This window comes from Palaemon carinicauda, chromosome 26, assembly GCF_036898095.1.
Source record: "Palaemon carinicauda isolate YSFRI2023 chromosome 26, ASM3689809v2, whole genome shotgun sequence".
Taxonomy (NCBI): domain Eukaryota; kingdom Metazoa; phylum Arthropoda; class Malacostraca; order Decapoda; family Palaemonidae; genus Palaemon; species Palaemon carinicauda.
The window spans coordinates 13,838,814-13,848,960 of record NC_090750.1 but is presented as its reverse complement, the minus strand read 5'-3'; positions in this window follow the sequence as shown (position 1 = coordinate 13,848,960).

Below are 10,147 nucleotides of genomic sequence, written 5' to 3'. Positions count from 1 at the left end.
TGCATTTCCTTAATTTTGGCGAGGAATGAGTAAAATAGAGTAATACTGGTTAGGAGATTTCGTAAGGTGTATCGACAAACTATCAGCTTATTGAATAAGGAAAGGTTATATGACTTCGAAAAATGAATCAAGGAGACTATTCTAAATAATTTTTCATACTTACGCTTTGAAAAAAGGGAAAAAAATATCTTGAAATCGAAAAAAAAAGGAATTACCTTTTATATTTTGTAAAAAAAAAATGGTTTTATTGGTTTCAAGTAGACCGGAATTGCAATCTACAATTAAGACAAATGTAGATAAGATCAAAACTTATGAAAAAAAGAGCCAAAAATATCATCACCTTACATTGGCCTCTCTTTTCATCCTTCTACGAAAAGGTGTCCTTCCTATAAAGAGAGAGAGAGAGAGAGAGAGAGAGAGATAAACGATACAGAGAGTTAATGAGGACATTGTGAGGGTGTTGTACCAACCGTGTATCACAAGATCGTACATAGGCACGAATTTCATTTTGTATTTATATTATGCTTGTATTATGCTCTCCCCTCACACTAAAAAAACATAAAATGACATGTATGTTTTTTCTCACCGTTAACTATTAACCCTTTGAACAGGATATTTCCTGTTGCATTGAGTTTTTGTATATAAAGGCGTCTGTCTGTAATAGAGTTACTCAGTTGCTTTCATACTGTTTTTGAATCAGAACCTTCTCTCGGCTCATCACATTGGTGACCCTAGAAGTCTACTCGTTCCTCCCGCCATCCACCTCCCTCGCCCCTCCCTCATTTGTTCTATGACGGACTCTACAGAAGTTGGCGTTGGTGCTGCGGATGCCCTATTGAAACTTTCGTCATTTGCCAGCGGAGAGGCGTTTGCTTGGTTTCTGCGCACAGAAGTCCAGTTTCGCATCAGGGTCGTAACTCGCTCCACCACCAAAGCAGATTATGTTCTCGTGGTGATACCCAAGGACACCTTCCCTGAAATATCCGACTGGCTTTGTGAACAAGGAGACATCCCAATGGCGTATGGGGCCCTCATAACATACCTTCGGCAGCAGTACTCGCCGTCGCCAGCCACCCATAAAGCAAAGCTTTTTCAGCTCTTTAAACAACTGTTGGGGGACCAAAGGTCTTTGCTCGCCATAAGGGAAATGATCAGTATCGCTAGCTTGCAACCTGCCGCAGACGGCTATCCTCGTGAGGTGAACTACTTCGTGCCCTTTGGATACACCGTTTGCCCAAACCTGTACGCGCTGCCATACCCGATGTAAATAGTTTACCTATAAAGGACTTGATGACCAAAGCTGACGCACTTATGGACAGCCACTTCACGACCTCCATCAACACCTCCACTCCTGACAAAGAGGACGCTTATTCAACGTCAAGAGAAGCTGTTGTGAATGCCATAGTACATACACGTGCCGAAGCGGTGACAACAACACCCATCACCCACCACTAGCTCACGCCACAACCATCTTCAGCCACTTACTGCCTCCCATTCGCCGCAGTTTTGCTACTACCCCACCAGATTAGGGGCAACCGCGAAGAAATGTGCCAAGGATTATCAGTGGCCAAAAAACGTGTACGTAAGCCAACGCTTGTGGCGGTGGCCTCCCGTGTTTCTATTGTTTTCTTTTTACATGATGCAGGAAAAGGCGTGCATTTTTTGTAGACACGAGTGCTTGTCGTTCTCTTTTGCCAAGGGAACTCTTCAGTACACAACGTAGTTTGTCTACATTTGCCGACGTCCGCATGGTAGCTGCCAACGGATCTGGGATACCCATCTACGGATACGAGAACCTCACATTATTGTTTAGAAACTGTAAATTCAATTGGAGGTTTCTCATTGCTAGGGTCACATTGCCAATCCTCGGTGGGGGATTCCTTTCCTATTTCCACCTTCTGGTCGATGTCGCCCACCGACGATTGGTCAATTCAGACTCTTACTTGTCGACACCCCTTCAACCCGCCCACTCCAACTTTGCTCCACACATCAGAATACCTACGGAGGCCTATGCCCACTTCCTCACATCGTACCCGGATGTTTTTCATCAAGAACTTCGCCAAAAGCCATTGGCTCCAGCAAAGCACGGTATTTATCGCCATATCAATGCAACGGGACCCCATTCATCGCATAATTTAGACGTCTGGCACCAGAACGATTGGCAGCCGCCAAACAGATGTTCGCTAAAATTGAGGAAATGGGCCTTTGCCCAAAGGCGTCCAACCCATGATCGTAACCCTTACACATAATTTTGAAGAAAGACGGCTCCCTCCGTCCGTGCGGGGATCACAGGTGCCGGAACATGCAAACAGAACAGGATCAGTACCCCCTCCCAAACATCGCTGATGTGACCTCCTATCTGCACAAAGCGAAGGTTTTCTCTGAGCTCGATCTCCTTAAGGCGTAAAGCCCTATAAAATAGAATTGAACAACATAAGAAAAGTGTCAGGTATGCTCAAGATGATAATGCACTCTTTGCTCACGTTAGAGATAAAAATCACACCATTAATTGGACATGTGCAAAGAAATTGGCTCATTTAAATTACTTAGTGGAAAGAAACATCATAGAGTCCAGTTTCACAAAAGAAACTTTTGAAAACAACTTGAAAATTGGTCATGGAAAGTATAAACTCGACGCCTTTATATGTAAAGAGATTTGTAAGCCATATAAAAAAACATTAACCACTTAATGTACAATTGAATGTATTGTGAATAATTAACGTCGCTGTGAAATTAATATTTAGACCTAAGCTACCATTCATTAAAGGGTACAATTATTTTATATAGTATGCATAAGTATATTGGCACTATATAGTGTTATGCCAGATATACAGTAAGTATTGATATATACATGATTATATGTTTATGATATTAATGTTGTATGTATATAAATGTATATGTACATATGTATGTATGTGTATGTTTGTATGTGTATACATATATGTATGTGTGTATATATGTATATATTTATATGTATGTGTATATGTATGTATATATATATATGTATGTATGTGTATGTTTTGCTTATGTATCTATATAGATAAGGCTACCGTGTTTTTATATAAATAAACTGTACTGAAAAACAAGAATTTACCTGCCACTAGAATTGACCCTTTTTGGCAGGTGTCTAATGAGCTTGGGGACTCCACCCAATTAACACCTGACGAAGCCCAGGTAGCTGGTAAGGGAGTGTCATTATTCTTCAAATCTCTATATGTATGTTTGTACGTTTGCTTTCCTTATAAGATTTAAAGAAACCTCTCTCAATAAATCAGTCCTCTGAAGAAGTATCACGAAACTAGTCATGACTTAAGCGTATATTTCGTATTTTCATTTTCCCTGTGGTTCTTCTGCATATATATATATATATATATATATATATATATATATATATATATATATATATATATATATATATATATATATATATGTATATATATATATATATATATATATATATATATATATATATATATATATATATATATATATATATATATGTTTATATATATATATATATGTATATATACATATATATATATATATATATATATATATATATATATATATATATATATATATATATATATATATATATATATATATATATATATATATATATATATATATATGTGTGTGTGTGTGTGTGTGTGTATATATATATATATATATATATATATATATATATATATATATATATATATATATATATATATATATATATATATATATATATATATATATATATATATATATATATATACACCTTTTAGCTGATGTTTTTGACAGTAAACATAGTAATGAAAAACTTGAACTTCTTCTTTCCTGTTTTCCTGAGGCTAAAGTAACTAGTCTAGCTTCTCGATCTCTTGAGATTAAAACTCTGTTGGTGGACCTTGATGCTTATGAAGGTGTAGATCCAAATGGTATTTTTTCTTTGTTTTTAAGGCAGCAGATTTCTTAGCTCCAAAGTTATCTGTTATTTTGCGCAAGTTAGCAAGAAGAGCTTTTAGCACTAGTTTGAGAATTGGTAATGTTACTCCTCTATGTAAATGTGTTTGTGGTAGCTCAAATCCCACTGATTACCGCTCAATTTCTATAACTCCCATATTATCTAAAGTTTTTGAACGTCTTCTGGAAAAACGTCTTAATAGGTTTGTTTAAGGTAATCATCTACTCCCTAGTTTGCAATTTGGTTTTCGTAAAGGCCTTGGAGCATGTGATGCCCTTCTCACAATCTCCAATGCCGTAGAGAAATCCCTTGATTGTGACTGGGAAGTTTGTATGATTGGCCTTGATTTTAGTGCTGTCTTTGACCGTGCTAATCATGAGGCCCTTGTTTTCAAACTGAAACAGTTGGGAGTGGGTGGGTCGTTTCTTAGCATTATTATTGATTTTTTAAGTTATAGATCTCAAAGAGTTGTTGATGGGCACCATAGTGATTATAAGTATGTGATATCCGGTGTGACGGGCCGAGAGAGGAGTTGTGAAATCAAAGGCTGATTTGAAACGACTGAGTTATATTATTATAGAACACTCTCCTTTATATACAAAACGGTAAGGCAACAGGACATGGCATGTTCGAGAGACAGACAAAGTTCAGAGGAAAACCAGAGACATGATCATTCAGGTTCTTTTTAGTACGAGGGAAGACCGCAGATACAAGCATAATATATACAAAAGGAATTATGTACAATTGTGTGAAACACGGTTGGTACATGGCTCCCCCGCTAAAAGTGACATACTGTACATGTTAAATAGGGCGCCCTGATCTAGAGAGGCGAACTGTAGGCGGGTCATCTGGCAGAAGATAAGCAGGTTTTAGACGATCAATGGAGACCCAATCTTCTCTGCCCCGAATCTTTAGGAGGAATACTTTCGGACTGCGTCAGATCATAAGGAAAGGTCCCGTGTAAGGGGGCGTTAACGGTGGCTTTCTGGTGTCGTTGCGCAGGAACACGTGCGTTGCAGAGTGCAAGTCCGTTCGTATTTGATGCTTCGCTGGGGGCTTGTAAGTCTGGCGGCACGGAATAAAATTTCCCACGACGTGACGTATGCGCTGGAGATCGTCGGAGGAGGTTGTAGAAGACGTCGAGGGCATCTTAGTCCAAGGAGGACCGAGGGAAGCTGAGTAAACCAGTAGCAATCCTTGCAGCGGGACATCAAAGCTGCTTTGAGGGTGCGATGAAAACGTTCAACATTTCCATTGGCAGCGGGGTTGTAGGCTGTTGTCTGATGTAGGGTGATGCCCAGGAGATTCGCTAATGACGTCCATAATTGAGAGGTGAAAGTGGTTCCCCTGTCAGAAGTAATATGCTCAGGGATACCGAATCTTGAAATCCATCCAGAGAGTAAGGCAGATGTACATGAGGCGGACGTTGCAGTTTCCATGGGAATGGCTTCAGGCCAACGAGTTGAGCGGTCGATGACGGTGAACAGGTAACGATGTCCTTGTGATGTGGGTAGGGGGCCTACAACGTCGACGTGAATGTGTGCGAAACGACGCTGAGGTTTAGGAAAGGTGCCCACTCCTGAATCCGTGTGTCGATGTACTTTGGAAGTTTGGCAAGAAGTACAGGCACGGACCCAATCCTTAGCATCCTTAGAAATGCCGTGCCAAATGAACTTTGCCTTCAGCAGCTGTGCAGTAGAACGTCACGAGGGATGTGAAAGGCCGTGGATGAAATCAAACACCTGTCGGCGCATGGGAGCAGGAATCCAAGGTCACGTTTCACCAGTACTGACGTCACAGAGGAGGGTGGTGTTGGAGTTTTCGAGGGGAAAATCCTCCCAACGGAGGGACGTGCAGGATGTCCTACAAGCTTGATACTCTGGATCCTGTCGTTGGGCTTCAGCCAGGGCATTGTAATCCAATCCCAGTTGAACGGCAGCCAACGTGTTTCTTGACAGGGCATCGGCAACGGGATTCATTTTCCCAGGGACGTATTGGAGGGTGCCATTGTATTCAGCCACGGCGGAGTGATGTCGGCGTTGACGGGCGGACCAGGCGTCAGACTGTCGAGTGAAAGCTTGCACCAGAGGCATGTGGTCTGTGCGAATGACGAAGGGCATACCTTTTAAGAAATGGCGAAAGTGACGGACAGCCAAGTGCACCGCCAGCAATTCTCGATCGAAGGTAGAATAACCCGATTCTGCCTTGGACAGTTTTCTGCTGAAGAAGGCCAATGGGCGGGGCGAGCCTTTGACCACCTGCTCGAGTACTGCACCAATAGCGACGTCGCAGGCATCGGTAGAGAGAAGGAGAGGGGCGTGTGGGATAGGAAAAGTGAGAGCCGCAGCAGTTGATAGGGCCTTCTTTGCATTACAGAAGGCTGCTTCTGGAAGGGGACCCCACTTCAGGTCCATTGGCTTGCCCTTGAGGGAGGCGTAGAGGGGAGCAAGAGTGGCGGCAATGGCTGGCAGAAAACGGTGATAATAGTTGATCATGCCCAAGAATTCCTGCAGAGCTTTGACGGTCGAGGGCGTTGGGAAATTCTGAACGGCTGCTACCTTCTCAGGGAGGGGATGGACTCCTTCAGGAGTGATACGGTGCCCTGAGAACGACACTTCCTTGGCGCCAAACGTACACTTGTCGTACCGGACTACAAGGCCGTTTTGTTGCAGGCGGTCGAGCACGATGCGCAGGTGACGGAGGTGTTCCTCTTTTGAGGAGGAGAACACAAGTATGTCATCCACATAACATACACAGAAAGGGAGGTCCCCTAAGATGCCATCCATGAGACGTTGAAACGTTGCCCCAGCATTACGAAGGCCAAAACATGAGTAATTGAAGGTTTATGTGCCAAACGGAGTGGTGATGGCGGTCTTGGGGATGTCTTCTGGGGTCATAGGCACCTGATAATACCCCTTCAGGAGGTCGAGCGTAGAGAAAACCTTTGCTTTGTGCAGGTAGGAGGTTACATCGGCAATGTTTGGGAGGGGGTAGTGATCCGGTTCTGTTTGCATGTTCAGGCGCCTGTAATCCCCGCACGGACGGAGGGAGCCGTCTTTCTTCAGAACGATATGTAAAGGTGACGACCATGGGCTGGAGGCCTTTTGGAAAAGACCCATTTTCTCCATTTCGGCGAACGTCTGTTTGGCGGCTGCCAATCGTTCCGGTGCCAGACGTCTGAATTTTGCGAAGACTGGGGGTCCCGTCGTCTTGATATGGTGATAAATACCGTGCTTGGCAGGAACCGTGGGCGTTTGGCGAAGTTCTGGACGGAAAACTTCCGGGTACGACGTGAGGAGGTGGGCGTTGGCATCCGTGGGTGCGCTGATGTGGAGAGCGAGGTTAGAGGGGGCGGGTTGAAGAGGTGTCGACAAGTACGAGTCTGCCTTGACCAATCGTCGTTGGGCGACATCGACCAGAAGGTGGAAATGAGAGAGGAAATCCGCGCCGAGGATTGGCATTGTGACGTCAGCAACGAGAAACTTCCAATTGAATTTACCGTTTCCGAACGATAATGTGAGGCTCTCGTAACCGTAGGTGGGTATCGCAGATCCGTTGGCAGCTACCAAGCGGACGTCGGCAGATGTAGACAGACTAAGTTGTGCCTTGAAGAGTTTCCTTCGCAAAAGAGAACGACAAGCACCCGTGTGTACCAAAAATCGCACACCCGTTCCTGCAGCCTATAAAAAGAAAAGATTAGAAATATGGGAGGCCACCGCCACAAGCGAAGGCCTACTTACACGTTTTCTGGCCACTGACAATCTTTGGCACATTTCTTCGCGGTTGCCCCGAATCTGAAGTGGTAGTAGCAAAACTACGGCGGATGGGAGGTAGTAAGTGGCTGTAGAAGTCGTTCATTGGCGCGCGAGCGATTGTTAGGTGGTGGGCGGCTTTGTCGCTGCTTCGGCACATCACGGGGTAGGCGTGTATGTCCTACGTCATTCATGTAAGCTTCGGTTGACGTTGTATAGGCATCCTCATCGTCAGGGGTGGAGGCGTTGATGGAGGTCTTGAAGTGGCTGTCCATAAGGGCGTCGGCTTTGGTCATCAAGTCCTTTATGGTAAACTATCGACATCGGGTATGGCAGCGCGCACAGGTTCAGGTAAACGGCGTATCCAAAGGGCACGGAGTAGGTTCACCTCACGAGGAGAGCCGTCTGCGGCAGGTTGAAGGCGAGCGATTCTGGTCATTTCCCTGAGGGCAAGCGTAGCCCTTTGGTCCCCAAACGGTTGTTGCGAGAGCTGAAAAAGCTTTGCTATACGGGCGGCTGGCGACGGCGAGTACTGCTGCAGAAGGTATGATTTGAGGTCGTCATATGCTATTGGGGTGTCTCCTTGTTCACAAAGCCAGTCGGATATTTCTGGGAATGTGTCCTCGGGTATCGCCGCGAGAACATAATCCGCTTTGGTGGTTGAGCGAGTCACGCCCCTGATACGAAACTGGACTTCTGCGTGTTGAAACCAAGCAAATGTCTCTCCGCTGGCAAACGATGAAAGTTTGAATGGAGCGGCCGCAGCACCAACTGCCGTAGAGTCCGTCATAGTACCAACGATGAAGGGGCGAGGGGTGGGGGTGGAAGGCGGTGGGAGCGAGTCGACTTCCTGGGTCACCAATGTGACGGGCCGAGAGAGGAGTTGTGAAATCAAAGGCAGATTGGAAACGACTGAGTTATGTTATTATAGAACACTCTCCTTTATATACAAAACGGCAAGGCAACAGGACATGGCATGTTCGAGAGACAGACAAAGTTCAGAGGAAAACCGGAGACATGATCATTCAGGTTCTTTTTAGTGCGAGGGAAGAGCGCAGATACAAGAATAATATATACAAAAGGAATTATGTACAATTGTGTGAAACACGGTTGGTACACCGGTGTTCCACAGGGTAGTGTTCTTGGCCCATTACTTTTCATACTATATACCCATGACATGTGGTTTGGCCTAGAAAACAAGCTTGTTGCATACGCAGATGATGCTACTCTCTTTGCATCAATTCCATCCCCTGAATGTAGATCTAGGGTTGGTGAATCCCTTAATAGAGATTTAGCTTGAATTAGTACATGGTGCAAATTACGGGGTATGAAGTTGAATCCTAACAAAACTCAAAGTATGATTGTAAGTAGGTCAAGGACGGTGGCTCCTCAACATCCGGATCTCAGTATTGATAATGTTCCTCTAAATATGTATGACTATTTCAAAATTTTTGGTATGATTCTCAACAGTAAATTTACTTTTGAGAAACATATAATGTCTATGTCTTCTTCAATTGCACAAAAAATAGGCTTATTGGGAAAGTCTTTCAAGATTTTCGGTGATCAATCTATTCTGAAGAAGTGTTTTAATTCTTTCATTCTACCTTTTTTTGAGTATTGTTCTCCTGCCTGGTCTTCAGCTGCTGATTCTCATCTTAATTTGTTAGACAGAAAGTTACGGTCTATTAAATTTCTTATTCCTGATCTAGATATTAATCCCTGGCACCGTCGTTCAATTAGTTCATTATGCATGTTGCATAAGATTTTTCATAAATCTGACCATCCTTTGCATTCAGATCTACCTGGACAATTTTATCCTGTTCGTAATACTAGGCAGGCAGTTAATTCTAACAGCCAGGCCTTCTCCATCATGAGGCTCAATACTACGCAGTACTCTAGAAGTTTTATTCCAGCTGTTACTAAGTTGTGGAATGATCTTCCTAATCGGGTGGTTGAATCAGTAGAACTTCAAAAGTTCAAAGTTGGAGCAAATGCTTTTTTGTAGACCAGGCGGACATGAGTCTTTTTATAGTTTATTTATGACATATTTGTTTTTGATATTGTTAATAGTTTATATTTTACATGTCTGTTTTGACGTTGTTACTTATTTAAGAATGATTTATTGTTAATTTGTTCTCTTCATTTATTTATTTCCTTATTTCCTTTCCTTACTTGGGTATTTTTCCTTGTTAAAGCTCCTGGTCTTATAGCATCTTGCTTTTCCAACTAGGGTTGTAGCTTGCAAAGTAATAATATATATATATATATATATATATATATATATATATATATATATATATATATATATATATATATATATATATATATATATATATATATATATATATATATATATACATATATATATATATATATATATATATATATATATATATATATATATATATATATATATATATATATAAATATGAATATATATATA